Here is a 20751-nt window from a genome sequence, read left to right as displayed (position 1 = left end):
TTGTTTGTCTAATTTCAAACATTAATTTCTGCCATGCAAAACAGAGCTGAATAAAAACTGGCGAGGCGAATTAATTGAGGCTCAAGCTGCTGCTGCTGCTGCTGCTGCTGCCGCATTTATTTATTACCAGTGGCAGTCGTCGCATATTGTACAAGTAATTTTATAAGCTTTTGTTGCTGGCTGTTTCCTCCTCTTGGCCAGCCAACATGCAATCGGGCTTGTATTTAGTTGTTTCCATTGTTTCCATTGCCATTTTATCGATGGAGTAGTGTAGCCTTGGGTGCCATCCAGCCATCCATCCATCTATCGCCGGGTGTTGTAATTGCCCGTCTATTAATAATGATTACCAGTAAATGCGACTGCAACTGCAGCTATGACCACAAATGTGAATGCGATTGCGATGCCTGGATGTTGATTAGCCATACGTTCTGACATTTGCCAGCATCCAGTCAGCGCTATTTATGTTGCTGTTCGCTCTCTCGTTTTATTCTTAGACCCAATTCTAAACAAGTCTCCCAATGCTGCTGTTGCAGTTTGCAGTTGCTACTGTTGCAATGGCTGTGTGGCAGTTGCATTTGGCTTTTTATGGGAAGCGCACTGAAATGAAATGAGTGCGAATCAGCAGTCCCAACGGGGCGTATGAGCAACAATGCACAAAGGCGGCACACAATACCCCGAGCCGCCCGAACCAGCTGCAGCAAAGTAGCACGCAGCGGCAACCAAAGCAAAAACGGCACAAACAACAAAAAATGAAAGCCATCTTCGGAGCCAATGCGAAGCAGCATCACCCTTTCCATGGGTAAATCACGAACTGCAATTCTGGGCAAGTCTGCGCAGTCTCATTTACTTTTTATAAATTTATGTCGCATATTCATGTTCCTTAATTAATTGAAGACTAAGGGAAAGAAGAGCTAAGTACTTTCATGGAGTATAAAGTAGGAAACTTTCGAGATTTTAAATATAATAGAAATAAAACAATAATAATTTATAACCTAAAATCCTACACTTAAATTCCACATGACTGCCACTTTGACATTCCAAGACGAAGAGCAAGCTTACATTTTCATTATTTTGAAACATGTGCTTTAGTGGCATCGATAAATTAAGTTCAAATGTTCATAAATCAAAGTAGAGGCGTTCCATATGCATATTCTTTTGCCTTCATCATTATCACAGAAAAAAGAGAGTGACAGGGTACAGCGGAATAACATAATTAAAACATTAAACATGCCACACAAGCACACATAAATTTCAAATTAATTGGCAAACAATAATTGGCATAAAATAATTGGCAAACAAAAATTAAAGGGAAGATAGTTTGAAGTTTGAAGATAAGCTAGAGGAATATTTTTTTGATTGAAACAAACAAAAAACTAACATTATTAAAAGCGGCAAAAATGGTTGATTAAGTACACTTGCAGTTCTTGCCTATTCAATCTTTTCAACTCAAACTCTATAGTCTAGAAGAATGTGGTTAAAATAATTAAATATTATCCACGAAAATATAAAAATCAGAGGACAACTAATTTGTATCAGATTAAAGCATTTTAAAAAAAAAATCTGTGCACATATAATTATTATTATGAGGTTTTTTAAAGATTATAATAACTTTCCAGCAGTCCAAAAATCAAACTAATTTAATTATATCCCCAGCTAGGCAGACAAGGGCATGCAAATGAAGTTATTATGTATTTCGAGTGCGCTGAGCTCTGCAGCAGTGGGCAAGTGGCAGTGGCAGTGCCAAATGGCAGTGGCAACATGCAACAACAACAACAACAAAAAACCCAAACTGAGAGCAGCAGCAAAGTGAAAATATTTCAACAATTTGTGCGGCGCAGTTGCAGTTAGTTGCAGCTCGCTTCGGTTATTGTGTAGCCTTTGTAATTTGCATGCAAAACGCAGCAGAGAAAAGAAAGAGCCAAAAACAATAAACTACAAATTATATGAAAACTGGAGAAGAAAAGCATAAAGCGAATGAAATGCCAGTGCCAGTGCCAGTGCGAGTGGCTGTCGCTGCTGCTGCTGCTGCTGCTGGTGTTTTTGGCTAATAAGCAGCAGCTTGGATGTGGCGAAAAGGGGCCCAGAGCAGTGAACTTTTGCCCGAAAGAAAGTGAAAAGCCACAAGCATACTTTTACCGAAACACCAAAAGAAAACGCCATTCGAGAGGTTCTTTGATGACACGAGAAAGTTCCAACCAAAATTAAATATTTTATTTATTTATTTTAGTGTTTCATGTTTCATTGTGACCCAAAGCCTGGCACGTTTTCCATCATTAAAAATTATGATTGTGTGTCGTTAATGCAATGCTAATGAGATGCCATTACAGTTATGGCCCACACATTGCCAAAATCCGAGATAGATTTCTCTAGGCAGCCTCTAGTGTCTCTTCCCATTGTCTAGCCTCCAACTGCGCGTACTCTCAGATATTTTTGGTGCCCCTCTGTGTGTGTGTTTGTGTGTGGGTATAGCCCAGTTATTAGCCATGCAGCAGAGTTGGTAATTAACACCTTTAGGAGTGGATTTATATATATAGTGAATTTAATTAATGATATGGCCGACGTGCCTGTGACAACCCCACGTACAGGCACACACAGATCTTAGCCAGTTAATACGAAGGCGGAAATGTGCGGCGCTTAGTCAGCAGCGGCAGCGGCAGCCGCAGACGACTGCAACAACGATGGCAGCAGCGTTGACGCATGTAAATTATCGCTTGATTAATACAACAGGGACGTGTACACTGATAAGAAAGAAGGAACTGGTTCAGTACTCAATGAATATATTCCAGTGAAATTAAGAAATTAACTGGTGAAATTATAAAGATTTCGACAATTTATCCTGGCTATATTCACTTTAAAATTATAGAAATAATCTACCTGATCTTAAAACAACAAGTTTTCTATACAGTTTTCAAGGCTATTCTATGGTTCATTCACCAGAAATTTCTTCTTACATTTTAGGAACATTCAGGTGCTTAGACAACCATTTTATTCTTACCAGAATGACAGCAAACACAACCAAAAGTCAGTTATAGTAGCACTTCGTTGAAATATGAACTCACCTGCAAAAATTAAAAGAAAGGAAAACTAATTAGATGCTTGTAAACAAAAAAATGTATTATAAATAATTAATATCTAGAGGTCTATCTATCTATAGAGGTCTATATCTGAGGTCTATATCTGAGGTCTAACATCTGAGTACAGCCTGAGGAAGATACATTTGAAGGCCTTAGAATACAACTTTTCCTACAGAAGAAAATATAACCTCTGAATTTCTAGAATCCATGCAGGACTGACCATCACGACCCATAAAGTATTAATTATAGTTATCTACAATTAATGTTAAACAAACACTCGACTCATTGTCATTATTTCTATTGCACAAAGATATCAAATTAAAAGATGGCTTCCATTTCGTGTCAAGATTGTTAACATAACCCAATTAATTGTCACTTGAATAAATACTAGCCAACTTCTAGCTGGTCATATCAAACATACACATATTTCTCTCAGTGCATTGTTAATAAATAAAATGTTGATAAAATATAGGCATATATAAATAGCCAGTAACTAACACTCGAAGGCATTTAACTTATTTACAACCTGGGCTGCTGCTGCTTTTGCTGCTGATTGAAGTTCAACAAACTCCGTCGGCAGGTTGCATGGGCAAGTGGACAAACGGTGGCCAACTGTGGCCAACGGTGGCAAGTGGCAGAGACCAGGGGCATGGGCAGACACAGGGACACAACGACAGGGGCATGCTAACCAGCCAAGCGACCAGCCCAAGCACTTTGCTTATTAAAGTACAACAACCATCGTCGGACATCAGGCGAAATTTATTATGATGATGTTGTGTGTATAAGCCAGCAGCAGCGGCAGCAACAATCGTTGGGGGCAGGCAACAATGAGGAAAATTTATTATCGGTGCGGCATCGAACGGTTTTGGCTTTGGCTTTGGCTTTTGGTTTCGGTTTCGGTTTTGCCCGCCAGCCACCATGAAAAAAGTTTGCTGCTGAACGAACGGAAGGGCCGGCAATTGCACTTTGGCCATAGCCACACACAAAAGACAATGCATTCAAATTGTAATTCTCTCTCTCTCTCCATTACTTTTTTTTATTACTTTTTTTTTTTAAATATATATATTTTTTCCCCTCTTTTTTTATGGTAAGCCCTTTCCACATCCGAAAGGGCGCACACTCTGCGTTGGTGTTGGTACTGGGTCTGGGGTTAACCGCAACACTTTCATTGGAGTGTCGGCGGGGCACAGCGACGTGTCGCATAACCGAACACCGGGAAGAGGTCGGAAAAAAGTAGGGAGAGAGGACTCCATTCCATTCCAAAGCAAACCAAAACCACAACAAAGATGTTGCAGCGGCGACAGGAGATAAGTCAGATGCCCAATGGCGGTAGCCGCCAGCTGTAAACTTTTACAAGGTCCCACACCTGGAGAGGTCACTACTAGCTTGGGGTACTAGTCCTATAAAATGGAATCAATAGAGTATTATTTATGAGTTATTTTTGGGAATTATGAAGCTATGAAGATATGAAAGAAACAAGAACCCAAAAAGCTCGCCTCATTGAGCATTTTTGTCTTCCTCATTACTAACTCATTTAATCATATTCATTTTGTCCAAAGATCTTCAATGATCCCTTCAAATGCCACCCCCCAAGCACCCTCCTCACAATGCCAAGATCACTATCACCCCTCCGGAAAGTGCATTTAATGTTAGTCCCATTACGTTGATTACATCAATCCGTATTACAACACCCCCACACAAGTTGTGGGTAGAGGGAACAATTTATCAGCAGCTTTATGCAAATGAAGTAATATATGATTATCGGCAGACCCAACGCCTCTTTTAACTGTAGTGTATACCCACAAGGGTAATGCTATACCAAGAAGCAAAACTGCAAAAGATTATATGGCTGACAAAAAATACAGCAAAAAACAACAACAAATTTGAGCAGTGCGGTTACAGCATTATGAACGGGCGAACGGGCACAGGCAAACCGCCAAAGAGCGTCAGCCAGTTGTCGACTGTCGGTTGGGCGCAACCTCGGTTGAAGGGCGAGAGCCCGAAGGCTCTTGCGGCTTCAACAGATACAGACATCTATCTGCATATATCTCTGTGATGCAGTGGAACAGCTGACTGCACACTGGCCTGCCGTTGGAGGGGTCCAGGGGCAGGCAGACAGACAGACAAAAACTCTTTATATGCACATAATAACTTTTGATTGCCATTTGCTTATTTGGAGCATTACTTAAGTTTCATTAACAAATGCCAAATTGCTTTCGAAAGTACACACTCACCGCTCCTTTACCCTCACACCGACAGCTGCGACAACATTTGATTGACGCTCTGGCCAGGCGGCAGCGCAGAGCCAAAGAGTCGACCAGTGGAAAAATGAACAGCCAACACTTTCGCTGCGCTGGCATTTCTTTTGGATTGGTATTTTCTTTTGGATACTTCAGAGAGCAGCGCAGAAATATTCATTTCATTAAATTTAATATTTTCATTAGCAAACATTTCAGAGATTGTCAGGCAGACAGACAGACAGACAGGCGACGAGATCCATGGCTAACTCTGTGATAAGCCAGAGCAGACCCAGGAAAGGGGAGACCCAAGGCGCCTGACATTATTGTGACGTGCCGGACGAGGATTTATGTTTTAATTACCAACCTCCTTTTTATCTTTACTTCTCCTTGTCCCTCCCCTTCTCACTCGCTGGCTATCTGTCTGAGTGAATGAAAGTGCGGAAAGCTCTCCGACAGCTGCCACAAAAGGAAAGGATAATTGCCCCATGAATGTGCTATGCACACACTTTCCCAAGTAATGGATATAACAGACATGCGAATCTGGGCATATTTCAAACTAAACAGGATGGCAGTATGCTAGGGAAACAATTTCTTTAGAGGGTTTGCCTATTAATTATGCCACAAGCATAACCATTTCCCGCCCGAAAGCATTGCTAACTATTTATAGACCTTAAATATGGCCCGTAATCCAATTTAATCTATTCTAAGAATAACTTTTTTTTGCACAAAACGTTTCAATTTTCGTTGATTTCTTAGGTGAATCGATGCCCTAATGGGTTAATGACCAAAGCAGATCAAAAACCTCTGGAAAATTGGTGCGTTCACCTTGTCTCCGGTTTCAGAGGTCTCTGGTCTCCGGTCTCCGATTGAAGATAACCGAAACCCCTTCGAAAAAGAAAAAACAAAACCAAACAAATAATTGTTGTATTAACTTTGATCTTTGTTACACAATCGAACGCTGCTGACGCAAGTATCGAATACACAGAAAACTCACACACACAGACAGACAATAATCGAAGAGGTAAAAGCCCCGGCCTCGCATGACTAAGGAAATCGTAGACCCGAATCTCGTATATGGCCCGGACTTCGCTTCGATTCGGTTCCGGCATAATTTAGCACCAATTTCTATTTGCTTTTCACTTGGCTAATGGGACAGCGTTTATACCTGGCCAATGCCTGGCACTAACAATCGACCAACGAAAAGCAAAAGCAACATTGAAACAAAACTGAAAGAAACAACAAAAAAAAAGGTCATGGTAAAATTGGTAAAATTGAAACTGAAATTGCAGGCACTTAGAGCGCGAAAGTCAAGCAACAAATAACAACTGCAGCTTTGTTGCTATAAGTATAAGTAGTATCTGCCAGATACAATCGCAGTCGAAGGGGGCCTGCGCATTTAAAACTTCAATTGCCATTGCCATTCGCCAATGTATATAGAAATGGCTGAGCAGCAGCGTACACAAAAAGTGTAACTTGCTCCAGGACAAAAGTTATAATTGCCCCCCAAAGAGAGGTGGCGAGGGGGCTGCACTGAAGGACGCACAAATGGAAAAGTTTTTGCTTTTTTTTTGGCTGCCCTACCTTAACTAATTTGCAGCGCGTGCGCCTTGCCTCTTGCCACTGCCGCTGCTCATTTGCAGCACTTCTAATTGGCTTGACATGCCTCCACCACCCAAAAAAACAGAAAACAAAAAAGCTGCTGGCTGCACAATTTCCATAGAGCCCACAAAACCGATTTGCATAGACAGATCGAAAATAGCTGATGACTTATGGCCTCCCCGATATCGCATATCGTCTGTCGTCCCACACAAGAGGCCAGACACAGGCAGCACACCAGCGGGAGTTGTGCCGGTTTCGGTGGCTGGCTGGCTGGCTGTTTGTCTGTGTGTCCGTCTGTCTCCATTTTCATTGGCAAATATTTTACCAACTTGTCAACAGGCAGGCCATCAGAAAACCGAAAGAGGCCAACAAACCACAAATTTTCACAAGACAAATAGTGTTGCCAGGTCTAATTTATAAAATATCATGTCCGGAGAAGTGGAAAAAGTGCATTATGGCTTTTTATTTTATGGCTAAAATTGGCTGAAATGGGTGTGGTTTTGGAATCTCTATAAATAAATAAGTAATCTATAATAGCTCTTTGCTATTAGTAACATTATATGCCCCTTTTCTATGGTCAATAATGTTTTAGTTTTGAGCATATAATTTAAAGCTATTCAAATGTTGGCTATAAAAAAGCTAAATTGACTGCACTGCTTGGGTCTGTCTCATTTCAGCTCAATCAATACGACTTAACGGCTTAGCCGTCTACCAGAAAAAGTTGTAACAAAACTCCCGAACCAAACTGGACAGAGTGGCCAATTGTTGGTCCGCCAAACAGAGACCAGACAGTGAAAAGACTGCGACACTTTTGGCACTCATATATAGAGATATTTAAACTTGACACTCTTTCGCTATTGTCTGTCTGTGTCCCAACCCCAGCCCCAGCTCGACATCCACATAGAGGAGTCTCTTGACAGTTGTCAGTTGATTGTTGTTGGTTAGGCAAATTTGCTTTTGGAGCACACCAGAAAATAATAATAACATCAGCAAGAGAAACAATAATGTAAGTCGAGACTTTGATACCCTTGCAGTTAGGTAATAGAACAATAAGAGATCAAAATAAAAGACAAAACAAACGCAGCCAAGTAAAGTCCCGTTTGTTAATCCGCTGCTGCCCACTAGAGTTCGGATTTGCGGAGAGCGAGGCCTGCAAATGAGGGTCACCTCTGCCGATAGAAGCTCAATTTTGTTATTGCAAAGAGAGCGACGTATTGAGCACGCATGTAATTGCCGAGAGAGAGAGAGAGAGAGAGCGCAAGCTCAAGAGCACCGTTTGCCGAACGTCAGCACAGTGCAAGCAAGCGCCCTGCACACGCATTGTTGTTGTTGCTGCTGCTGAGAGAGCAGTAGAATAAAGCAATTGCGAGAGCAATGAATGAACTAAAGATCAAGAGATAAGACAATTTGCGACAGCACGGTGCTTTAGGCAAAACTGAAAGTAAATGCAAAAGAGCAGCCCAGGGTGTTATTTACATTTACTGCGAATCAGAATACCAACCATTTCGAAGGGTATAAGCACCGCCACTAAAATAAAAGCACAATGAAAAACAGAGTTGTTTATGTCTAAGTTTTCTATGTACTTGGCTCAAGGTTCATGGCTTTATTAAATTGCTTTGGCCACACGAGGCGTTAGTCCAGGGGGCCAAGCGTCGCGGCGGTGGAGAGTGGCCGGAGAGGCGTTGGGTTCATTAAGTTGTTGGAGCTCCCACTGGGGACCCTTTTTTGGCATTGAAAGCATAGCCAATTCGTAAATAGTCTCTCGTTTTTTTTTTTTTTTTTTCCTTTGTTTTATGGTTGATTGTGGAGGAAACTCATTTCAAGACTCGGCTGGTTTTCCATTGATCGATTCCGCCTTTTGTTTTTGGCACGGAAATTAAGCCAATTTTAGAGCAACACCAAAAAAAAAAAGGCAGCAAATTGACAATCGAAAAAGACCATCAAAGTCTTTTTCTATTGTTTTATTTCCCTGAAACCAGTTGAGCTTCTCTTCAAAGTATCTTTCTGGGTAAAGTATGTAACTTAGATGTGTGTTTTATGATCGCTGCAGGGGCAATTATTCTAGCTGCTAATTTGAGATGTGTACGAGCTTTTAAGCAGCAGCTCATGTTAGCCCATAAATCACACTCTCAAGCATTTTCTGTTTTAGAAAGTTTCGCTTCGCCTCGACTCGGCCACAGATTTTAACTAAGAAGCCAAGTCGCGTTCTCCAAATTAAAGCCGACATTTCCACAGTGTTACTCAATCGCACTAAATGTAGACATAAGATATCAAGATCTTAGCTGGAAAACTCCAACAAGCATAACCGATGGAATGGAGTTGCCATATGATCCATGGTCCATCGCAGGAGGTCCTGTCTGCCAGGCAGCCATAACTTTTACTTAAAGCGTCATAAAAACTTTTATGGATACGTAAATCTAAGTATTTGACATTGAACCGGATCTCAATTCAGAGTTATGCCGCTCTCCTTAGCTGCTAAGCTACTCTGGGAGAGAGCAAGAGAGTGCGACTGGCAGGGTGGTAAGCTAAGGGAAATATCAGCTTGATTTCAGTGATCATAAAATTCAGCTTAGGTTAATAAAATAATCAAGCATTGGAGAACATGTTTGCTTTATCCAGCTAATCTTTCATGGATTTTATCTCTCTCTCCTTCTTTAACTACTTTATCTATAAGCTGGTACCACTGTCCAGACGGCGCTTACAAATTGTTTTCTTTTTAGTTTGATTTGGTGTCCGGACAACAGCTACCAGCGCTTGCCTAAGGGCGCTTCATAATTAGATGCTTGGATTGGCGTCCACTCCACTCCATCAGTGAAGTGGGCCGTCGTAGACGCTTGCCGCGCGCCATCAGTTGCACTTGAGGCACGCACTTGCCGCATGAATTGCACTTATTTGCGGTATTTAGGCTGGGGTTAGCTGTGGCCTGTGGATCCATGAGCCTCGGCTAATGAACTAGCGGCCACAGCAGCAGTAGCAGCAGGAACAGCAGCGAAATTTTCAACATTTTCATTAGCGTTTATGCAACACAGAGAGACAGCGCTTACCTTCGTTTAATGTACTGTAATGGCAAGAGAACGTCAGCCGAAGACCTTGCTGGCGCTGTGGGGCTCTGGGGCTGATGTTTTTACTAGTAGATGTGGCTGTGGATGTTGATGATGACGACGACCAAGCCCAAGCCTATTAGAGGCACTGTGGCATTTGCATGGCCGTGTGGCTGAACGCGACTTTAATCGCCGCAATTGAACAGCTCGACTTTGGCTTTACGAGCTTACTTAGATTTGCTGACAGCGGCAAATAATTTGGAAAAAGGCTACCGAAGGAGAACAGCGACAACAGCCAAAACGGCTTTGCTTTAACAATTCAATTAGATGGGTTCACTTGCCGCTCAGAGCTGACATCGAGCCGCAGGAGATATGACCGGCGGATAAACATAGCCAGATTGAGACAGGGCTAGGCCTTGGAAAGGCCAAAGATTTAGGCTCTAGATTGCAGCGGCAAGTAAAGAAATTAATAAACAGGTGGAAATGCTGGCATCATAGTTTTTTGACTGCAGATCTAACTATAGACTTGAATATCATCACAGAACCACAATGGATGATTTTATGTATGACTCAAAGTTCAGGCAATAGCTAAAAGATTCAAAGAAACTGATAACAAGCCTCACGCCTCGAAGCTGTCAAGAATTTTTCCAGTAAAGTTCGAGATTTTCGCAATGATTCACTTCAATTATTTCAGTGGCTGTGGAGTTATGTTCAATAAAATATATTTTAGTCGTTGAATAGAGCGAAAGAGAGACTGCCATTAAGGCTCACTCTTTACCGCTAAGCCACTCCGTGAGAGAATTCATAGTCTCACTAGCTAGCGCTCTCTTTGAATACAAAACATCATCCTTACTGCTAAGCTACCCTGTGAGAGAGTGTGTTTGTGTGAGGCAGCCATGGGAGTCTGCATTCTGACTACATTCTGGCATCCTGATACTCAAAGAGTTGTCCCAAAAATCTCTACAGCATTTACAACATTCGCCTGAAGTGGATTAGCTAATCCGCTAAGAGACTGACACTCAAGTACCAAAGAAGAAGGTCTCCCAGACCCACGCTTTATTTGCCAAGATAATAACAATTGCAACTACAAAACCAAACACCATTTTAATGCTCACCATTTTGGGAGCTTATTATACTTGCAGATGAAGAAAAACACTGAAGAGTCTCAAGAGAACATCATATTCTTTGTCACGACTCTGGTTGGGCAACACACAAGAAACAGCAAAAAGCATTTGCTGATTTACGGAGTTTAGTCACACAATAGTAGACGAAAGGCAGCACAGATTTGAGCACTCCACTCCAGCTGTGGGCCGGATGGCGGGTGCAAATCAATAAGCATTATGGCGGCAAGAGTTTCCTCCAAAAAACATACAAGACAGAATAAAACCAACACAAAAGTAAATGCAAGCGACTAATTAATCGAGTGTGCAGTGGCAGTTAGCAGTAACGACTAAGACTCAGGTAACCAGTTTCCTTTTGGCTCATTGATGGCTGGCAGCTGGATCGAGCCGAGGCGAGAGAGCGGCGCGCACGCGGCCTATCCCCCGCCCCGCTTGGCACTCGGCAAAAACAGTTAACAGATAGCCCAAACATGGCCATGTGATGCACTGTCACTGGAAAAGCGCCATAAAAGACTTGTTTGCATGTTGGCCAGCCAGCCAGCCCCAGACTAGACTTGAGACGGCCAGAAACTTGGCTAAAAACAAACAAAATCACATAAAAGAAAAGAAGAAAAAAAACTATTTGAAAGGCTTTTAGAGAAAGAGACAGGGATGGCCAGGGGTAGAGGGGTGAGGCATACCACATACTCGTACTCGAACGGGTAAATGGGGACGCCGACGCCGACGACTACGACGACTAATATCCATGCCGATCGATAAACGCGGCCGCCAATAACTGGAAACACATATTAAGTATACGACGAGCTGCCACTGCCACATCCCAGGCAGCAACAGCAACAACAGCAGCAGCGACACATTTGCGGTTCAGTGGGTTTTTGGGGTGTGCATGTTGGACTTGTTGGGTTCGTTAATAGCTGGGCGCTGCCTGCCTCCAAGCCCACCTTTGGGGTTGGGCTGTGGCTGTGGCTGCCGTTTTTTTCCTATTTGATATGTCCCTGACTTTGTCCATCAGTGGAAATGTCCTGTTGATGATGATTCAACACTCGGGCACACAAACACACACGTGTTTTGGGCGGGGTGTTTTGTCGGAGTTTTGTCAGGTTGTCAATTTGAAATGGTTACAATGGTAATGGCACATTTTGGCAGCTCAAATGCATACTAAATGGAGGCACTCTTGAGGGGAAATGCTTGCTGTGCAATTCTTTGGCCCTTTTTTAAGGGTCAACACTTGCGATGATTTCGGTGATGTGATGGCCAAGAAAAGTTGTCGAGGGAGACAATAAATCGATTGGGGTTAAGCAATTTGTTTAGTCAAGAAAAAGGAAGAATCAATAGGGATTGATTTTCCATGCCCGTGGAGCCCTTGAAGATGATACTTGCAGAGGGAATTTCTATCTTTAATTCAATTTTAAAATGCGTGAAACCGGCATATGCAGAAATATCTTATCTACACGATAGACAATCCTATTGCTATTGAATATATATTATAGTAAAAATAGAATCTCCGCTAACTCTGCTTCTCTTCTAACAACCTTCCATCTCCGTTTAAAATTTACTTGCATTAAAATTTGTATCCTTAAAACATTTTAATGTATTTTCAGAAGCTCTAAATCATTATTTATTGTTAAATTTTGTGCACACTCTGCAACTTTCTTTTGTTTTAAGCTTATGCTAAAGCAATTTGCTTAAATCAAATCGAGTAATCGAGCCTCGTAATTATTGTAGGGAGAACATGGCTGAGAGTTCGTTGACTCATTGAAAAGGCCATGGCTATGGCTGTGGCTGTGGCTGTGCATAATTTATAATGAAATTGTATAGTACTCGTGGAAGCTTTCTGCTGTTGGAGGTCATAAATTTTCCGCTTTAACTGAGCGCTCCCATGGCTCCCAAGGGGACACCTTAAGCGGCGCCATATGGGCAAAGTACCCAAAAACAAAAAACGAAAAGTACCAACCGAAAAACTGAAATACGAGCGCCAGAACATCGAAGAAGAAGAATCTGAGAAGCGAACAAGAAGATGTTTTTGGATGTAGAAGACAGGGCACGACAGCCACCAGAAACCTGCCAAACTGGTCAAAATGGCCAAAACCAAAGAGTTAGCTACTAAAAAAAACAACACAAACACAACACAAAAACACAGACAACTTAAGACAGCTCGCTCAGGCACTGTGGAAGCTGGCCCGGCCACATTTAAGCAACAATGACCTTGGCAGCGGCAACAACTTTGCTGGCAACTTGTTGCAACGCAGCGACAGCTGGCCGAAAAGGCAGCGAGACACCTGAGACATCCAGCAGCAGCAGAAGCACCACCGTAGAGAATCCTCCTCCAAATGTACATATCTTCCAGAGTGCCCCCCTCTTGAGGAGGTGGTGTCTTTTTCTCATGAATTTTACGGTAAATTTAGGTCGTTGCTGCAACAGCCGCGAACTTGTTTACATCGGCTTTTCCTCAGACTGACTCAGACAGAGTTAGACACGAAGGAGGGAGACGTAGACAGGAGCTTCCACTGGCTAAATATAGCCATGGACAAGAGCTGGTCATGTTTTCATGTGGTTTCTTATTGGATTTCCTGGCCATGCATCATCATCATAAGCATGTAAGATAAAGTTTATATCTTATGTGCAGCATATTTTTTATCAATTTTCAAAATACATTTTTTGCGCTCGCGCTTCCGTTTCGAACGCTGGCTGCAGTTTCTCATACGACTCTCCGCGACTGCCACATCCGTGGGGAAGTGGTTTGGCCAGGCGGATCTGTCTTATTTGGGGCATGACACAAATTTGGCAAACATCAACATACCCCCCGTGTATCTATGGCTATGACGGCGACTGTCGACTGCCTCCGAATCTGCCTCTGTCTTGTTTTGTGTTGTTTTCTTGTGAGCAATTTAACAATTAAAAACACGCGCTCTTTTCGGATTTTTCGCCGACGAACCGACCGTCATTAACTCGTTAATCCACGCGAATATAATTTAATATAATTGCATATAAAGCATTTTTGTATTCGCTTTTTTTTCGCATTTCTGCAATTCGCGTGAAACATAAAACGACAGCCACAGCGGCAGAGACCAGAGACGTTGGCCAGATGATGATGATGATGGGTCGGGGAGGCCTCGCTCGGTTGCCCAATAAAATGGCTACACTTTACATAGGTACATAAGTGTTCTTTTGGAGTGGCATATCCAAGAACGAAATGGTAGCTTTATTTGCAGTAGATTTGATGTAAGAGGATTTTATTTAGATGCATATAGAAATGGATTTAGGTGGTGTGCTGCAAACTCCATAATTCTTGTGTTGCTAATGTCTGCTCTTGGGAGTGGAATTCTACACCAAATTTGCATGTTTCATGACTATTTTTATACACATAGTTTGAAGTTTAATTATGGAAGCATTTCTGAGAAACCTTTATGGGTTTTTTTTGTACACTGACAGAACCTTGAATTTCAGCTTAATATTTTATGTGCACAAATTAGATTGTTTGCGTAGAATGTCAGAGCAGTTTCGTCTAAATAAAATTTACATATCGCAACGCGCCGGTTATCCCCTTTCTCTCGCTCTTTCTCTTCCAGTGTGACTTAGCATTTAAGGGTAAGAGTAGGGCCACAATAGGAATACAACATTTGGAGCCTTACATTTGAAACCATAATAATAATTTCATCATATTAAATTCGAATAAATATTTCATAGGAACCCTGCGATTTCTGTTGAATTTTCCAGAGAAATTCTGAGAGTTCATTCACCAACCATATCTTTTATCTCTCTTAAGACTTATTCTTGATAAATCCATGAACAGTCATTGAGACAATCATTGTATTATTACCCGCATGACACCAGACAGACTTCGTTGCATTGTGAACTCACCTGCAAAAAAAGAAAACAAAACGAAATTGATTAGATATTAAAGCACACAATAATATTCAAGATAAACAATTACTTGCTAGATAAAACGCTCAACAAAAGAGATTAGATAGGAGGAACAACAACTGAATGGTATGGAAAAAATCACGCATAAATATAGAATTTTATTGGATATTCTCCAAAGAGTACATCCCATGACGTATTGTTATGTTTTCGCTATGCTCTGAAAGCAGCCGACAAATGTCGTAATATGGGAAGGCATTTATGATGCCAAATTGTTTACACCAGAGCCCGGACAACAGTTGGCTGGCAGATACATCAACATCAAATGAGAGGAGAAACAAACAAATATTTGGCAAATGGCCAACAGAGACCGAGAGACAGACAGAGAGAGAGAGAGAGAGAGAGACAAAGAGAGAGAGCAAAAGAGAGAGGCTGAATCTCTGTGCACATTTCAATTTGGCAGCCGGTTTGCATATAAGTTATAACATAGACGGATCATTAGGCAGCTGGCCAGGCAGAGCCATACATCCCACCACTAGAGGCAGGCACACTCTGAATTTGTTATAACGCCACAGAGATACATTTGTGTGTGTGTGTGTGTGACTGGAGAAAGTCGGAAGCATCGGGTACAAAACAGCTGAAGAAGCAACTACCGAAAGACACGACCACGATGAAGATGAAGCTTGATGATGGCTGCTGCTGCTGCTCGATGTATCTGTATCTGAGTCTTGCAGTTGGCAAACAAAGCGCAAAAGCAGATCCAACGAGGCTAATCTTGGCCAATAAGTGGAGCATACGAGACAAGATGCAGTATCTTTTTTTTAATATTTCTTTTTGCATAATCAAAACACTTCGTTGAACCGAAACGCCATTTATTTTTAATTGAAAAATAAAACAAAGCACAAAAGAAATTGAAAGCACAAGAAAATAATCAAAAAAGCGAGACACAAACATTAGTTGACTTTTGTGGATTTATTTTTTAATTAAAAATCGAGCTACGAAATTGATTTCATAATTTGTCATGTGTCCAGGTCTGGGCGGGGGTCGTGACTATATATCTCTTTCCTCTTTGCCGGCACTCCCACGCCCAGTTAAGTGACGGTTTAATTGCAATAAAAAATACACAAAATAAAAAAGAAATGTCTGCCCTCCCACTTTGAGAAGAATAATGGGAAAATAATGCCACTAATTATCATTAGTAAGTAATTTTAAAGACCAACTATGACGCTCCAGAATTTTCCAGAAGAAGATGCACAAAGAGAAAGAGGTTAGGGCGGGGCGGGGGCTGCAGCCCCACTTCCTACTCCAACAAGAAACTAAACCCCAACAGACAATTGTCATTAGTCAGAACTGTGGCAGCAAGAGCAACAACAGCATCGGGAAAATAGAAAGCCAGCAGCCACCGCAGCCGGCGAGAAAGCCAAAAAGAACTTAACACAATTTACACTCACGAACGCTTTTCCTACTTAAGCGTAAAAGCTGGAAAATTATCCACAGAGTGTGTGTGTGTGTGTGTGTCTGATGACAACCACAAGTGGGTGTCTGATTCTGGTCTTGCCGCTTGCTGCAAGCTCCAATTGCGAATTATCATGGATGGAAATGGCATTGCAACCGCAAAACTCGAAACGAGCTCTCACGTATACGCACTTCCACAGTTGCCACAAATGGAGAAATATGACTAAAGATGTTAATGGCTCAGGGTTGAGTGTGTTTCTGTGTGGGGACGATACTTTGATGTCGCATCAGTTAAGTGATATCAAAAGATAACCAAAAGTAGAGAGAAAAGTTGTGAATTTGGATTGGCGAAATGCAATTATCGTTGCAAATAAACGTTTAAATATTACCATTTTGTATGCACGTTAAATTATATTAAACTTATGACGGTGGAGGCAACAGCCAGAAGGAAGATTTTGCAGAATCATAATGAAGTATCATAGCTACTAGATCGGTTCATTTTTATTGTCAGAATGAACAAAACAAATTCCATTTGGCTCTTTGTACATTTGGATTTTAAGCTATATTAATGGTAGGAGAATTATCATGCCATTGCAGGCTTTTTAAGCAGTTTAATGCTTAAGAAAATGACATAAATAAATATACATACATATATACATAAAAATGTACATAAATTGTACATTTATTATTAATATTTTTACCCCTTGTTTTTCTTTCTTTTTCCATTCTTTAATAACACAAGCCGGACCTGTGACACATTTTCTCTACATATATTTATTCTCTTTCCAATTCCTAAGCACTATAATGCTTCTGTGCATTCCCTGAACCTCCACGTACGCCGGTGAAATCTTTGGTTTATGAACCGCTAATGCGCTCAATTAACCTGCCTCGGAGCTCCAATTGCAGTGTGCATTAACTATCAATTTTCTCTTTCATTGTTGTGTCTGTGGGGCAGGTCTGGTGCGGATCATTCTTAATGGCCACAGATGCGTAGAGATGCGTTGCGCCTGAGTAACTCGCGCCAGAGACACAGGGAGATACATTTCTGTGTGTACTGTGGCAGCAGTCGAGAACTTACAATTAAGAGGAGAGGAGTGTGAATTTTAAGCCATAAAACTGTTGCAACTGTTTGCGTTTGTGTGTTTTTTCTTGTTGTTTTTCTTTGCTTTTCGGGTGAAAGTTTTGTTCTATGAGAGAGACAGCCAGCCAGCTGCTGCTGCTGCTGTTACAGATTTTTCCCTTGCTTTGACTTCGTTTTTGTGTGTCAGTTTGGAAAAGAAAAAAGAGTTTCTAGACATAATTAGCTCAGCTCACTCGGTGGCATATCTTATCGGTAGTTCACATGAGTTGCGCCAAAAACAAAAATCAACTGAATCAGCAGCAGGCAACATGTACATTCAATTTACGTTGGCATAGAAAGCACACAGAGACAGAGACACAGATAGAGATACGGAGATGCAGATACCGATACCGATACCAATAGAGCGTTTTATCTTACAGATAGGCAAACATCTTAATTTCACAATAATGGCGTAAAACCGAAATTGAAAAGGCAACAGACGAGTGCTTAATGGCTGATGGTTAATGGCAAGCAATTCCAGTGACGGGGCCCTGGCCTGGACTACCCAACTGACTGATCCGAAAGTGCAAACATTCAACACTGGTGGCACCACCACCACCAACAGCTGGACGACGCGACGCTTGCCTCCCGGACAGGCGCAGCAGATTGCAGAGTCGGGCTGCTTTTTTTTTTTGGGGCGTGCTGCAGTCAGCGTAGAGTCAGTCTATTTGCATGGCCTGCCTGCCACACAATAGACAGGGCCAAGCGCCGAAACACCGAGAGAGCAGGTGAAAAGTGTCCGACAAAAGAAAACAAACTTTGAATCTGTTTGCTGCCCGCTCCCCACCAGCGACCACCGACCGCCTGCTGCTCGTCTCGCCATTTCATAATGGCGTCGTCAAGCCAAGATCGCTGACGACATTACAGTTAGCCGAGACGCCGTCTTAGACTTCTCTTACTCCTCCTTCTCCTCCCTCCATTGCTGAGTTTAGCTTGGGACTGCTGCTGCTGGAGAGACTGCGCGGCATCTTGCACGTTGCACATTGGCCCGATTGCAGCTGGGTTACCTTATTTTCAGTCTTCTGTGTGTGTTTCTTTTTTCTACTTTTTGTGTCTTTCTTGCGCTGTCTTGGTCTGTCTCCATGCCCTTTCCAAAAAAAAGAGCTTGTCGCTGGCTTATAATAATGCTAGCTGGCTGACTGACTGGCTGGCGTAGCGCATACGTTGAGCAATTTAAAAGCAATTTCAGCGCCTTTGAACCCGCACATTTGCATGGCCATTTTACATTTAATAATGTTTATACTTAAGTTGTACTTAATTTGCTTATTATTCATTGTGACTGTGGGCAGAGACATGAAGTATATTTTCAACACGTTCTGCAGTCAGAAAATATCACAGAATCCGTTTAAAATTTGATTCTATCGAGGATTTCATTTAATTCAAATTTTCTAGACTTTATCTGCCTAAATCATATATTTCACAGAGCTATTGGAAGACGCTTTGAGCGAGGAAAATACCATAAATAGGTTTAAAATTCGTAAATGAAACCCAATCTTGTTCTTTCTTAATTTTTAATATTTGAAATCATTTTTTTGTTGAATTAATTTCTTGCAAATTTCTAATCAGTTGAATATTTATTCATTTGCATATTTTCATTAAAATTTCTTTGATTTGACTGCCTCTTCTTGTGATTTAAATAATAGATAAATAGTAATTATTTATTTTAAAATTTATTTTTAGAATTTGTTAAGCTGAACGTGCTCCTTTTTCAAATGATTTTATTTTTTTTCTCATTTTTAGCTCTATTTTCAAAAGAGTATCCCTGTCTCAACACTTTTCCCAGCATTTTTCGCCTGCTGCAACTCGTAATCATCTTTCAGTTTTTCCGTTTTGCTGTTGTCTGACCAAAATATGATCAATTGTTGCTATCGTTTTTTGCCTTTTTCTGCTGTTGCTGCTGCTGCTGGTTGGTGCCTCCTATCTTTCGAACAATAAGCGAATATTGTTCGCAAATGCGAAATAATAATAATGTTCAACAACCGAAATTGAGCCATGTTACCGCATCGACAACAGTCTCCGATCCCCTCCCCGACCCATTGGCCCGTGTTGCACCGTTGGTGGTTGTTGTTTTTGTTGCTGTTGCAAGTTGCAACAATAATTGAGCGCTTGGCTTGGTTTTTGCCTTTTGTCTTGTTTTGTAATTGCCATTCAAAAAGGAAACACAAGCCAACAAATGGACAGCTTCAATGCATTTGTAATTACATTTGATTGCAACAATTATTTAAAAATAAAAACAAAATACAAGAAAACAATGCCAAAATTGAACAGCAATGCCAGTGGCAGCAGCAGCAAAATTCCCTTAATAATGTGTGGAAAATTGTTATTAAAATCGCATTATTCGGCGTCCAAGTGTGGCTTAGAACCCAACACGAGCGAGAGACTCTGGCTAATTGAGATTTGTTTTTGCTTAAGAAATGAGGTCATCATCGTATCCGTAACGGCTGTCGATTTGCCTTTGTAGCTTATGATGAGGTACACGTACATATCTCTCGTCTCTAGTCCGAGTGTCATAAAGTTGTTGGCCATTCGACGGCATTGGCCCAAAAGGCCCCGCCGTGCTGCGCGGCGCTGTGGCAACACGCCACAAACGGTGGCTGGGGCATTAATTAAAAAAGGAAATGCTGCCTGCCTGCCTGCCAGTCGTTAAAAACTGAGTAATAAAGGTGTTTTCTGCTTAACGACAATCAAATAGACACTGGCCCACTAGCCACTACTTGGGCACTAAGATAATTAATAGTGGGGGGTAAAAAACAGAGTGTAAAGAGAAAGAAAATTAAGACATTAGCAATTAGCCAAAGGCATTTGCATACATCACAAAATGGGAAGAATCTTTTCAACATTCGGAGAAGATTACAAATCTGAAAAATATATCAAAGCTTATTGCCACTACTGAAGATCTGAAGATCCCAAATCTTATGGAAGCAGAGCTTTAAAATCCGAGAACACCTGACCAACAAAGACCCCAAAACCAGCGCCAAACCTCACTCCCAACTGTCTCGCTTCAGCAACTCTCTATGTGAGGGGAGTGTGTCTCCACCCAGCCCTTAATTAACTTGAATGTCAAATGTGTAAGGTGAATTCTTTGTATTCATTGACACGGAACCCAACGCAAGCCAATTTCAAATACCAAATTCATGACAAGTGACGCACTCAGAGCGCCTCGAGTGGCTCTATTTCGGTAGCAGTCAGTCGTATATCTATTTCAGACCGTAGTCGAAATGCCTACGCGTACCAAGTGCC

At 41.6% G+C, this 20751-nt stretch overlaps 1 protein-coding gene across 4 annotated transcripts in view; it reads right to left on the bottom strand.

Moving 5' to 3' along the window:
- Positions 1–20751, bottom strand: part of LOC117896534 — a 60867-nt gene that overhangs the window by 22419 nt on the left and 17697 nt on the right. The gene's annotated exons all lie outside the window — the stretch shown is intronic.

The sequence above is a fragment of the Drosophila subobscura genome, chromosome O (assembly GCF_008121235.1).
Source record: "Drosophila subobscura isolate 14011-0131.10 chromosome O, UCBerk_Dsub_1.0, whole genome shotgun sequence".
NCBI lineage: Eukaryota > Metazoa > Arthropoda > Insecta > Diptera > Drosophilidae > Drosophila > Drosophila subobscura.
This window is presented reverse-complemented; position numbering and strand designations above follow the sequence as displayed.